Source organism: Ctenopharyngodon idella, chromosome 6 (assembly GCF_019924925.1).
Source record: "Ctenopharyngodon idella isolate HZGC_01 chromosome 6, HZGC01, whole genome shotgun sequence".
Classification (NCBI taxonomy): Eukaryota; Metazoa; Chordata; class Actinopteri; order Cypriniformes; family Xenocyprididae; genus Ctenopharyngodon; species Ctenopharyngodon idella.
In genome coordinates, this window is record NC_067225.1 from 31,761,284 (window position 1) to 31,775,466 (window position 14,183).

A 14,183-nucleotide genomic window follows, 5' to 3' on the forward strand; every position below is an offset into this window, starting at 1 on the left:
TGGACTAATTCATTCCCTTGTTTTAGTAAATCGTTGCTACTTTGGACTAATTCGTTCCCTCGTTTTAGTAAATCGCAGTAGCCACGTTGGACTAATTCATTCCCTTGTTTTAGTAAATCGTTGCTACTTTGGACTAATTCGTTCCCTCATTTTAGTAAATCGTTGCTACTTTGGACTAATTCGTTCCCTCATTTTAGTAAATCGTTGCTACTTTGGACTAATTCATTCCCTTGTTTTAGTAAATCGTTGCTACTTTGGACTAATTCGTTCCCTCATTTTAGTAAATCGTTGCTACTTTGGACTAATTCGTTCCCTTGTTTTAGTAAATCGCAGTAGCCACATTGGACTAATTCGTTCCCTTGTTTTAGTAAATTGCAGTAGCCACATTGGACTAATTCGTTCCCTCGTTTTAGTAAATCGTTGCTACTTTGGACTAATTCGTTCCCTCGTTTTAGTAAATTGCAGTAGCCACGTTGGACTAATTCATTCCCTTGTTTTAGTAAATCGTTGCTACTTTGGACTAATTCGTTCGCTCGTTTTTAGTAAATCGTAGTAGCCACATTGGACTAATTCATTCCCTTGTTTTAGTAAATCGTTGCTACTTTGGACTAATTCGTTCCCTCGTTTTTGTAAATCACAGTAGCCACATTGGACTAATTCATTCCCTTGTTTTAGTAAATCATTGCTACTTTGGACTAATTCATTCCCTCATTTTTAGTAAATCGTAGTAGCCACATTGGACTAATTCATTCCCTCGTTTTAGTAAAACGTAGCCATGTTGAACTAATTCGTTCCTAATTCAAGTCTGATGTTGGCATGTTGCTAAGCACAAACATGTATAGCAGACAAAAATATTGGGTGAAATAGTCAATTTTTAATTAGATGGATCTATTTTTACTTTTCAGTTTTAAATAAAATGTATGTTAATAATCATCATTTACCTGTCTTCCAGCTCACCACAGTGCATTCTGGGATTGCCTTATCCACGAAGGACACTTTAGATTCTGGCAAAATTAAGGTATTTTATCAAGCGGCATGTCGAACACATTTTTGGAGTGTGCTCATGATGCATAATAATGCTGTCTAGATAGGCAGCTCACTATGTTTCAAGTGTTTCTCTGGGGCTGTTTCTATCAGGTACTATGGCCTCATTTGACATTTTTCTTGGATCTTAAAAGGACTATTTGTTATTCCATCACAGTATATGGTCCACGTCTCACTGAAGTCCATGGATCATTACACAAAGTAATGGCTATGTCAACATGAGGCTAAATCTTCATGTCTTGTGAGAGATAATATATGGAAAGCAAAGGAAAGACGCTCTACATAAACAGTATTATATAAACTCTCTCCTTCAGCAGAGAGCAGATTCATGTATATATCTACTAGAACTCGATCACATCTGTAATTCAAACAGAATTTGGTATAATGTATTTGGCAATAGCATGTTTGTGATATTATGATGATTTCAAGAAAACTAACAGCATGCTTGTCAGCGGAAGTGTTTCAGTTTGGCTAACCTCGATCTTGTGGTTAAACGCAAAGGTGCTCACTTTTTATGCCACCTCAGCTGTCAACATTTCCCTGAGTGTTCGCTGTTCACACCTACCTACATCAACTTTTATTTGAACCTTCATTTAGCTGTAGAATGAGAACAGAACATACTTTTGTGCACAACATGCTGCTTGTTATCTTATAAAAGCTCAAGTAAATATATCACTGATATGATTTCGAAATCTTAATTTTCGCTTTAGTCTATACCTTTTAATTACATTTTTATTTTTTTTGGTTAATGTACACTGATGCACCACACAAAATAAGACCAGGAATGTGCATTTAGAAAGTAAATAGGACGAAATTTGATTTTTTCTTTCAAACTTTGTTCTTTTAGTCCTTCAAAAAGGCTTTTTTTTTTATCCTAATCTGGTGCCATTTTTAACAAGAAAAGCCATAAGTGCTGCAGTAAAGCATTGTAAGTTGGGGAACTGTTAACATTTACAGCATACTTGCATGATAACTGTCAGTTTAATTAAATGCATTGTGACCTTTACGAAAGTGAGTAAATATAGTCCTATCTGCTCGTTAAAAGTGGGATGACACTCCCACATCTGAATGTCATCTACTTATGCAGTGTGTTTAAACCCACGGCTGTGCAGTGGTACAAATCCAGAGGCCTTTTAACTCACAAAAATAGCAATTCTAAACAGGAAGTCCCTGTTGACCTCATTTGTGTATGCGCTCATGTTAAGTTCAGCGCTTATCAGTGCGATAGCTGTATTGCAAACAGACGCAGCTTACAACATTTGGCATTATGGTTGCAAAAATAGAGCGTTTCCAGTGCAGATAAAAGGGGAAATGCAAAACCCCTTTTTTCCCCTAATTTGGTATCACATTTATTGACACTGTCTTGTTAATTATACCTCACAGTATAATAAAACACAAAGTGTAATTTCTGGACAACTAGCACCACCTAATAGAATAGCAAAAATAATTATTGCTTTCAAATAGGTTTCCCAAACACTCTCTGCAGATAGTCCTGCCCACAAACTCGCGCCATTGGTCGAGAAGGTCTGGATTCTCGAACAAGCAGTTTTGAAATCGCCTAAGTGTTGTTTTTCAGGGAAATCAATCTCTGAACAACTTACTTGTAGTTGTCACACTGAGCTAGGATAGCAGAGGGTATTTTACCATTAAATGAACATTTTTGCATGCAGCATGTGACCGAAACAGTGCTTTATAAGAAACTACTCTAGGACATAACTTGATCTGTTAATGTTTTTATGGATACATGTGAGACAAATGTGATCTGAATTGCTACAAAATGAGACCTCGGATTTCAATAGCAATAAATACCTGCTCTGGCAGCTCCAAGTCCCAGGGTTCGGCTGATGTCCTCTTTTTCTCCATAACGTGATGCTGTTCGCGGTGTTGTTGCTTCTGAATTGCAGGTGATTACTAAAATATTTTTCCCCGATAAAGGTTCTGTGACTTTGTTTCTGGTTTCCACACTGACACAGAGAGAGAAAGAGTGAGAGAGGGAGGGAGCACAAAAATAGCAGGAAGTAGAGAGGGCAGGCCAGAGAAAAAAAAAATCATCAAGTAACGTGACAAGTTCATCTGAGGATAGTGAGGGAGGGGTGGAGGAAGTTTTTTCATTTTTTTTCGTCTATCACTCCACCCACCACCTTATTGCTTTTTTTTTTCTTACTCGGTTTTCTCTTTGTATAGTGTTCAGTGCAGCTTTCATTTACAGTAGTAGTAGATCTTCTCTAAAAGAATTACAATTCTTTGTTGACAGTGTTAATGAACTAAAAGTAGTTAGACCAACAAAACATGGAAACGCAATGTATAATCAGATTGCATAAACAATCTTCAAATGTGCGTTCATTTCATTCGTAGATGAAACAAAGAAACACAAAGTGTGTGTTTTAATATTATTTGTATTATTACTTTTTGTTGTTTATATAATTATGGTGATTAAAACTGTTTGTGTAAATTTAGAGTGGTGTCCACAAGTCTGAGACCGCATTGAAAATATGGATTTTTAAAAAACAACTGTAATTAAATATAAATATATATGCTAGAAGCATATATATATATATATATATATATATATATATATATATATATATATATATATATAGTTTGTTTATATTAATTATAAATCTGGAATGTTTTATATAAACCTGGTTTTAAACAGGATTTTGAAAAACAGCTGCATTCAATTCTAACTTAAATAGAAGCATTTGCTCTAAATATGTGAATGTTAATATATAAATATATATTGTTTTATATTAATAATAATTATTAGTTATTAGCTATTTTATTTTAATTTGTAATGTTCATTTATATTATATTTGTATACTTAATTTGAAAGTCTCGTTCTTTTGCTCTTGATCTTGTTTAGCATATTCTTCTCTGTGGTTTCAGTCTCATTTATAAGGCTCAGTTCCTCTAAATAAGGTAGACTAGGAATAGACTTTATGTGGTGTACCACTTAACAGCCAGTAGTAACAAAGAATGATTATGAAGCATTTTGCATCAGTTCTAGTGTGATTGTAAGGTTAATTTTTCTTCTCCCGATGTAGTTTGGCAAAGCGCTGCTCTTTGTTTTGAAGGCCTCAGACATGTAACTTAGCACAATAGAGAGTATGTTAGCTTTAATGGTCTTTATAATAACACAATGTTACTGTAAATGGAAAACCGAATGTTTGTATAACCTCTGAAAACTATTTATTGATAGCTATTATGCGAACAAGTTGTATATAAAAAGGAACAGCGGTCACGAACGGAAATAAGACAAACAAGGCATTAAAAAAAAAAAACCATGTAAAATCACTAGCGGCCTGCTACATTCGTGGTTTATCTAAAAATATGTTGTTTTTTAATTAAAAAAAAAAAGTGTTTTATGTCTCATCCAACAGAAACGAAAGACACTTTATCATGGCGGCAGCAGATAAACGACATGTGCTGGAGGAGGATGAGGATGAGGAGAAGCGAAAGTCAGAGAAAATGACGTTATTGCAACACAAGAAAGTTAAAAAATGCAAGGTGGACATTCAAACGAAAAATAAAATGCTGGAAGTACCTGAGTGAGACCTTTTTTGTTTTTCGCAGGATGGCGCGGGAGACTCCCGATGGGGTAAAGTACAACTGTACGACAACCGAAAAATACAAAAAAAAACAGCAGGGAGGAAGAAAGAAGAGGAGAGACCCTTTCCATGTCGCTCACAAGACAAGGGGAAAAGCAGAGAGAGGTGTGCGATCGAACAGCCCTCCTCACACGAGCCCCTGCCAATGCTGAGCAGATTCAGCTATGCCCTCCTATTCGCCTGCCCACTTCAGCACCGCTGCCAAAAGAGCGAGAACGAGCGGGAGAAAGAAGGAGAGAGAGGTCACAACACCATGAGAAAGGAAAAGAAAACAAGGCGGCGACTTTTGCTGCCACCTTTCACCGTTCATCTGTTGTTGTTGGGTTAGCAGTCATTCCTCCATGTTTATTACCTCTATGGGAGTTGGCACGAAATGCTGAACACCGTCACCTGGCTCGGGCCCGAAAGCAGGAGTGGAACCTGGTCCAAAACCAAGCGAAATAAGCAAATCTCAACCTATCCCTCATTGCTCAGACGTCGATATCAGGTACATCTACTTACTCAGTCCAAGAGAGCACCAAATTACGTCAAAGATCTGACACACGTCCTCAAATAAAGAGTTAAGAATCCCCAAATAAGTCTTTTGTCAGCATTTGGCATCCTTCCCAGGTACTACAAGCCTTTCGATTCCTGTTTTACAGAAGTCATTGCAGCATCTTTAGCTGTCCTGCCATTGCCTGCATTTTTCATGCAGTATACTTTGATGTTTAACCACATGCATTCGTGCACATCAACTTTTGTTAGTGCCTTTGCAATGTGCACGTTCAAACTGAATCAAAAGTTCAAGTAAGGTAAGTCCACGATCATCAGCTTTTGCAAGTAAATCCTTTTTTTTAAGAGTTTGAGTCCTCAAAGAGTTCTTGCTGTGCTGAAGCGAGAGGACAGAGTGAGAAAGTTAAACCCGAGGTGCTAGGACAAAGAAAGCAAGACAGCGACTTGTCACAGCACTTGTGGTGAAAGTTTGTGGTAACACTGCTCTATATCCTGCTCAGCTGTAGAGAGCGCGTCCCAGCCAGAACGCCTCAAAATAATCCAGTGTCACCCTGCCAAAAAGTGTGCCGCCCCTTTCCTGACGGGGCAGAGATGGTGACAGAGAGGGAGAGAAAGATTTGCAATCGTCCTGTCTTCTTTCAGGCATTGTCATGGGCAGCACAGTGTGTGACGTCAGCGCCCTCCTTTCGTCCTTTTGTTATTTGTCCATTTATTTCTCACAGTACTGTCCTCATGTTGCATTTTCTCCCAATTTTGCTCTCTCGAGTTAAGGAAAGAACCATTTCTATATGTCTGACTTGGGGAGAGAGAAAGAGAGAGGGGCAGGGATATAAATAAAGCACAAGAGCACAAGTGAATAGAGAAAGAGAAGCTGTCCTTACAAATCTCTCAGTCTGTCTTCCTGCCTTCCGACCCGAGCGCTTGTAAAACTTTCAGCTGTGGCGTCCAGGGCCGGCCTCCATTGGCAGCGGTTCAAGAAGAGGGCTGGCTGCATCTAGAGCCCCCGCTGACTGTCTCGGAGGAAGACGAGCTAGTGGAGAGAGAGAGAGAGAGAGAGAGAGAGAGAGAGAGAGAGAGAGAGAGAGAGAGAGAGAGAGAGAGAGAGAGAGAGAGAAAGGGGGTCGGGCTGGTACCCACGAGGAGGGTGCCGGTGCGGACAGTAGGTCAGGGTAAGGGGGGCAGCAGAGGTGGTGCATGTGCCAAAGGAAACTTCTCTGGGAGTTCAGACAGAGAGCATGAACCAGAGTAGAAAGAGGACACTCTACATCCCAAGGTTCTCAATAAAAATAATGGTTCCAAAAGGGGGTTTGGACAGTGATGCTGTAGAAGAACAATTTTTGGTTCCCCAAAGAACCTTTCAGTGAACTGTTCTTAAAAGAACCCTTTTTTTTTTCTTAGTGTGAACATTTTAAAAATCTAAAGAACATTTTTTGGAATGAAAAAGGTTCCATGGATGTTAAAGGATCTTCACGGAACCATCAATGCCAATAAAAAAAAACTTTATTTTTAAGAATGCAGAACACTTCTGTGCAGCTTCTGCAAAGCAACATTATGAAGCAACACCACTTTTCTTGACTATTATAGGTATGTAGCGGGGTTGTGTACTATTTAGATTTGGGGCCAGATTTACTAAACAGGGCAAATTAGCTTGAGAGCGCAATTCCAAAAAAGCACAGATGGGAGTGGAAAGTTTTGCGCGTGATCTACCGACGACACACAAATTAAAGAACACAGACGGATCATTTCCATAATGACCAACGCAATCTACTATGAGCAGCGCAAATTAGTGTCTGGTTTAAGACATGCTTTTTTGGGCGGTAAATAATGGTGCAAATACCAGTAAAATGACTAGCGCAAACCTTAGTAAATCACACTGCATGATTCAATGAAATACTCTCCTTCCATAAATTTTGCATCTGAAAAGGAAACTCCTACAAACGCATATGCAGTAAGGTCAGACAGCCGCAAAAATAACTGTCCACGCCTTTTCAGCTATAATTTTTCACTGCATGTCTTTAGTAAATCCTGACAGTAGTTTTTTATTGCCAAAAAGTCCCTATTCTCTTAATGAGTCATGGGTGTGTTTTGGGCGTAACGTGCAATAAACCAATCAGAGTGTCATTTCCCATTCCCTTTAAAAGCCAAGTGCCCTTGCACCATAGCGGATTGCTATTTACATGGTGGAATATAGACACTCTCAACCTGACGAGTCAGTTTAAATACATGTGTTTATTGCCACGATTGGTCAAATAATCAGCCAATTTCATTCGTCAGTTCTGCAAAAAGGTAATTCTGATACATGCAATGACTATCCATTATGACATGTAGGCATTTTTTTATCTCTGTGTACACAATAATATTTTTTTACATTGTAATCCTTTTATTTTTAATATTTGGCATGTTTGTGTGCTTCTGCGCATCCCTGTGTGTGTAACAAGCAGAGTGTACACGCGTTGTGCACTTACCTATAGGCACATATTACTAACACACCCTTTAGATGCAACTGTAGACCAGGTTTTTGTTGGTCAATGGCACAGTCGTTTTCAGTTGCCTCATAATAGCAACACGCCAACAATGCGCCTGAACTCGTTTTCAGACCAGCACGCCCATTGGCGAACAGATGGGCGTGAGTGCATTTGCTATTTAAACAACGTGGTGCTGGACGTGAAAATGATAACGGTGTCGGGCTGAAACTAGCAAAAAACACTTGCGTCACGCCTGGCGTCGTATTGCGCCGGATGTATGATAGGGCCCTATAAGTGTCTTTACTGTCATATTTAATCAATTTAATGCGTCCTTGCTGAATAAAAGTATTAATTTCTTTTTTTTTTTTTAATCATACTTACCCCAGAGTTTTTAACAGTAATGCATGCCAAAAAATCCTGAACTCAGTGCCCATGAAGCAAAGATGGCAAAGCATGCTTCAACCGGCAATTGCCATTGAACTCAATGGGGCCGTTAAGAGATAGTTTCCCTCAGATATATTAGAACACCTTTATCAGGTTAAGCAGTGTTTAAACTCTTCAGAAACACAAACAGCAAGTATTTTAACATAGAAAAATGACACATATCAGCCTTAAATAAATGTTGGTGGTGTTTATTTTTTATTCCAGGGCTCCATTCCACCTTTAACAACTCTCTGCTACCTGTGACCCCATCTGACAGCGCTGTAGATGGCAAATTGGCTCTGATAGACCGATAGTCTTGCCTTTTTCTGGGAGACTTTGCCAAATGGCCCCAACTGCCTTAATGACACATAATGGCTGGAGCTGAAGGACGGCTGCTGGGGAAACGTCCTAGGTGCGTTACTCGAGCGCTGGGGGGACGCTGCAGGGTCTAATCGCCTGCTCGGCGCCAGCAGCTGAAGGACGCTGCCTCTCCCACAGGAGCTATTAGAGTCCCAGAGTCCCACCACACTGATGTCATCCTGTGTAACGGAACGCTGAAGCCGCAAAGAGAACCAAAGTTCTGCTCACTTCCCCCATCTGTATGCAGTGACATTAATGTAAAATATGGATTTAATGAAAGCCACTTCTTGCTATACCGTCAGAGGTTTTTCACCTTCTTTGCAAGTGTATGATTGGACAGGAGTGATTCCTTTCAAAGCAATCCTTGCACATTTTTGCACTTAAAATAACTGGGGGAAAAAAACTTTGCAGGACATTTCAGCTGGAATTTCTGTGGTTATATTGTTTGTGCAAGACCTGTCCTGATATGACATTGTAATGGATTTGATTCTGCGGTCTTTAGTGCCCTTGTTAGCTCACCTGCCTCCCATGCCGGTTCGAATCTCGAGTTGGACCAGTTACATTGGTGCCGTGACCCGGATGGGAGTGAGGTTTAGGGGGGTGAGTGTAACGGAGGCCAGCTAGTAAGAGCTGTGCAGATAAACCTCACTCCTCTTGCCTCAAGAGGCGCACTAGCGACTGACGCTAGAGACTGCTGTCTTTAGCCTCCTTGTTAGTGCACCCCCCTCCCATGCCGGAGACCTGGGTTCGAGGCCAGGACGGAGCGGGGCGAGTAGGACCTGAGGGGTTACAGATAGATAGATAGATGTTGCTAGGGGTTGCTAGGGTGTTCAGGCCATTGCTAGATGGTTGCTAGGGTGTTCAGGGCATTGCTAGGATGTTCTAGACATTGTTTTGTGGTTGCTAGAGTGTTCTGGGAGGTCTGTTTGGTTTATTATTCTTTCTTCAATATGTCTAGTGAAGGTTTTTGCTCATTTTTACAAAATTATCTAATATAATCTAATATATCTAATAAATTAAGTTTGATCACTCGGAAAAGTTATAACACACCTCTCCTGAAGAAGTTGCATGATTTTAGGTAACACTCTGTAGCATACGCACTTTTTAAGTAGATCATGTTTCAGTGCAACTCTTGAAGCATACTTCAGTTTAAGACACTACATGTACATGTACCATTTATGCATAATTCATCAGCATGAGCATAAGAAACAGCACCTGAACAAGCTCTAATATCCACACTAACAATCTTGCATTACAGATCATGTTTCTATTTTTCTTTCGGTGTGATGTCAGAGGTTCTTGAGGGCATTATCACATGATCTTTAGGAGTCGTTCTGGGTAATCAGTCCCTGACAAAACCGCACAAGTTTGAGTTAACTGTTCATTGACCAGCTGGTGACAATTTGGCATAGTTATCGCATTGCACGAAAAAACAAAGGATGAAACGTTTTTTAGTTGCATTAGTCACTAAAAGATGATTAAGCATTAACCTAATTATGTTTTCTATGGTAAGCATTACGGTGCTGTTGCTTACATTTTCTGGAAAAAACAACAAAGCAAAACACATTAGCAACACCTGGCATCATGCATCAAGGAAAACACTGCAAATATTTCAACAGAACCTCAAAATCTGTTTTCGCTATAATTACTATGCATTTTTGCTTTTCAGAAAAGATCATTTTGAAACACACACACACACACACTGTAAATTTAAATTCCTCAAACGTCTTCTAACATACTGTCACATGAGAATGTCACTGGATCAGTTTTGCCTGTAAGTACACTTTAGCCAAAGTCAATATATTAATGGAGAAATCTGATCTTTGGTCCTGTTTACACCTAATATTAAAGGGATAGTCCCTTTCTGTCATTAATTACCCTCATGTCGTTCCACACCCATAAGATCTTCGTTCATCTTCGGAACACAAATGAAGATATTTTTGATGAAATCAGAGAGATCTCTGACTCCTCCATAGACAGCAATTAAATTAAAGACATTGTTAAAATAGTCTACGTGACTACAGTGGTTCAACCTTAATGTTATGAAGCGACGAGAATACTTTTTGTGCGCAAAAACAAAAAAATAACTTTATATGATATCATAAGGGATGAGACAGAAAACATTAGAAACTGCATAGCAATACATTAAAATACTCTGAAAACCTTAGCAGCTGCACCCTGCAATTAGCAACACCCTGGCAACCACTTAGAACACTTTAATAACCACAGCAACATAGTAAGACCGCTCAAAACACCCTGGCAAGTACTCAAACATTGGAACTGTATATCAGCACACTACAATACTTTAGTAACTGCATTGCAATTAATTACCACATAGCAACATGCTAAAACCACTCAGAACACCACAAAGAAAAGCCCTGGCAAATGCTCAGAATACCAATGGAACCACATAGCAACATGCTAGAATACCTTAGCAACTGCTTTGCAACACCCTGGTAACCATACAATGCATGAGAGTAACATTAGCCACATGTTAAAAAACACTCAGGACTTAGCAGCTGCATAGCAACGCCCTGGTAACCACTCAGAACATTCTAGTAACTCCATAGCAACACACTAAGAACACTCAGAACCACCACAAATTGCTCAAACCCTGGCAATTGCTCAGAATACCATAGGCGTGCTAGAGCAACACACTAGTATACCTTTGCAAGTGTATAGAAATGCCTTGGTATGGTAACCACCCAGAACATCTTAGTAACGGCATAGCAACAAGCTAAAATGCTCAGAATACCCTAGAAACTGCATAGCAACACACTATACCTTAGCAACTGCATAGCAATGCCCTGGCAACCACCCGTAACACTTTATTCACCACAAAGCTATATGGTAAAAGAGGGGGATTTGCACAGGCAAGTACCACAGTTTAAAACCTTTCCTTCCTATACTGTTATTCCGCATTATGGCAAGGGCGATTGCATCATGGGAACTTGTTTACTGTGAAAAGAGGTCAGCAGGACACTTTCATACTGTATTTTCCTCTGTGTTCATCTGATGTGGTATCCTTGACTTACCGCATTTGTTTTACAGTGAGGCAGTATCCTGTCGCCTTTGTTTAGTTTGAGTCACATTCAGCACACACACACACACACACGCACACACACACACACACACGCACACACACACACACACACACACACATCCCTCAGGAGCATGTGCTCTCCTCTGACCCACATCTCCATGGGTTGGCCTCATTGTTTGTGGTTGTGAAGACAGGATGGTGAGTGTGTGTGAGTAATAAACCCACTGGTGTGAGGTCATGTCCTTAAGTCACACAGTTGCAGCTGTGTGTACGCCATATTTCTGCTTCTGTATTATTTAATCTTATCAGTTTCAGTGTATTAAATATCTTATATAACTTAAACAAATAAATACTATAATCATTGTTGGTCTGTAAATACGAAAATGTATTTTAAAGAGGAGCATTTCAGTGTTCCAGTTTCATATATAAATTGGTGTTTCCCAAACCTGTTTCTGGAGGCACACCAACAGTACACATTTTGGATGTGTCCCTTACCTGAGTCTCTTCTAATGAGCTGATGAGTTGAATCAGGTGTGTTTGATTAGGAAGAGTTTGAAAAAGTGTAGTGTTTGTGTGCCTCCGGGAACAGGGTTGGGAAACACCGATCTGTTACTGTACAGTTACATAATAAACTGTCTCTTTAAGATCTCGAGCCCCACCTCTTAACCTCTTTTTTTCTGAGTTCACTGGCCCTCATTGAGCCCTCTGAGATCATGAGCCAAGAACAGGAAGATGAAGGACCAGCGCCATCTTGCCACCGGATGAAGCACTGCAGCCCAGACAGCTTCATTTTACCACAGAACAGGGATGACCAATCATGATCCAGGGATCAGTTGTTCAAAAAGTTTCATCTGGATCAGAATGATCTGTATTTGGAAATCCCATGTTTTGCTGTCCAGGATCGGGTAATCCATCTTACTTTTGTGCTGGTTTTTCAAAGCAAAATAAGATTGCATCACATTTTTTTCAGTTGACCAAATCTGGATTACAAGTACTCTAAATGGGATCACATATCACAATGTAGGCTAGCTATGTAAAAAAACAACAGGTAGGACAGTCAATGTGGAGTCACTTCAAGTGTTTTTATTTGAAGAGACAGAAAACAATACAAACATCCCCTTCCATTTTCAATTTCCTTTAAACAGTCAGACCCCTACGGAGCCCCTAAAGGGACATGATGATGGAAAAAAATATGAGATGGGAGGAAAAAAAAAATATTTCAGTGTTTTTGCATCCTCTCAGAAAAGTTTTGCATTGCGTTCGCCTGAGAAACTTTGAGTTTGCAAAGTTTCTCGGATGAATGCAAAACATTTGTGTGAGAACGCAAAAGCATTAAAAGGTGATTTTTTTTCCATCACCATGTTCCTTTAGGGACCCTGTAGCCCTTTATCTGACCGACAACAAATAAATAAAAACAAATACACATGCAATAATGGATGCAATTGTTAGAAACTACTTTTCTCTTTTAATCACGAGCAAAATAGAAATAGTGTGCCTATATGACATGATACAAATGATGTATTTTTGGCCAGTTTTAAAGTTTTATTGCATTTTTGTTCTTGAAATCCACCCTTCTGCTGGGATCAGGATAATCCTGATTTTTTTTGGATCAAAGGTACTAATCTTACTAAAAAGTTATGAGCAACTGACGATTTGATCCAGATCAAAACCAAGATTGGATGTTGTGATCTAATCCGATTTCAGAATCCCTTTTTTTTCTTTTGAAACAACCCATTTTCAAAATTTGATCCAATCCGATAGCCGAAATCCAATCAGATTACTTTTGAACAACTGGGCCCAGGTCTTTAACTGCAGAGGATGTGACAGTACGTCCTTCTAGATGCAAACTGTATTCTACGAGATTTTGTGTACAGGCTTTTGGTCCAATAAGTAATACTTCGGTCTTATCCGAATTTAATAGAAGAAAATTACTGGTCATCCAATATTTTATATCTTTAACACTCTGTCATCTTGGATAATTTAGAGATTTCATCTGGTCGTGATGAAATATATAACTATATGTATCATCGGCATAACAGTGGAAACTAATTCCATGTTTTCTTATAATATTACCAAGTGGCAGCATATATATTGAAAATAACAGCGGGCCTAACACAGATCCTTGTGGCACTCCATAATTTACTGATGTTATTTTTGATTTTTTTTTTTCCCTGTTTAAATAGACAAAATGGTAATGGTCTGATAGGTACATATCTAAACCACTTTAATGCCTGTCCCTGAATACCGGTGTAATTTTGTAGTTGATCTAAGAGTATGTTATGATACCAGGGGTGTCCAAACTCGGTCCTGGAGGGCCACTGTCCTTACCATTTTGTCTATTTAAACGAGGAAAAATAAAAAATAATGTCAGTAAATTATGGAGTGCCGCAAGGATCTGTGTTAGGCCCTCTGTTATTTTCAATATATATGCTGCCACTTGGTAATATTATAAGAAAACATGGAATTAGTTTGCACTGTTACATTGATGATACAATGCCTTAGGTCAGAAGCTAGAAGTAAGAAATTTGTAATAACTTTTAATGAGTTATCAGATTACTTTTGAACAACTGGACCTGGATTGGACACCCCTGCCATAGAACATGTTCTTGAGCCAGTTTCCACATTTAATTCTATGTATTTAACTATATCGCAACCTAGTGTCAGGGCAAAAACCATTTATATAATTAGATACATATAAATAAATATTAATAATATAAATGACACATTTTAGCCTATATATAAAAAATA

At 39.1% G+C, this 14,183-nt stretch overlaps 1 long non-coding RNA gene across 1 annotated transcript; it reads left to right on the forward strand.

Annotated features, from left to right (window-relative positions):
* The first annotated feature begins 3,671 nt into the window (after positions 1-3,671).
* LOC127514904 (uncharacterized) lies at positions 3,672-12,087 on the forward strand. Its single transcript, XR_007930734.1, has 2 exons — positions 3,672-5,139; positions 8,258-12,087. It is a non-coding gene; the product is annotated as an uncharacterized LOC127514904 (long non-coding RNA).
* Positions 12,088-14,183: the final 2,096 nt, after the last annotated feature.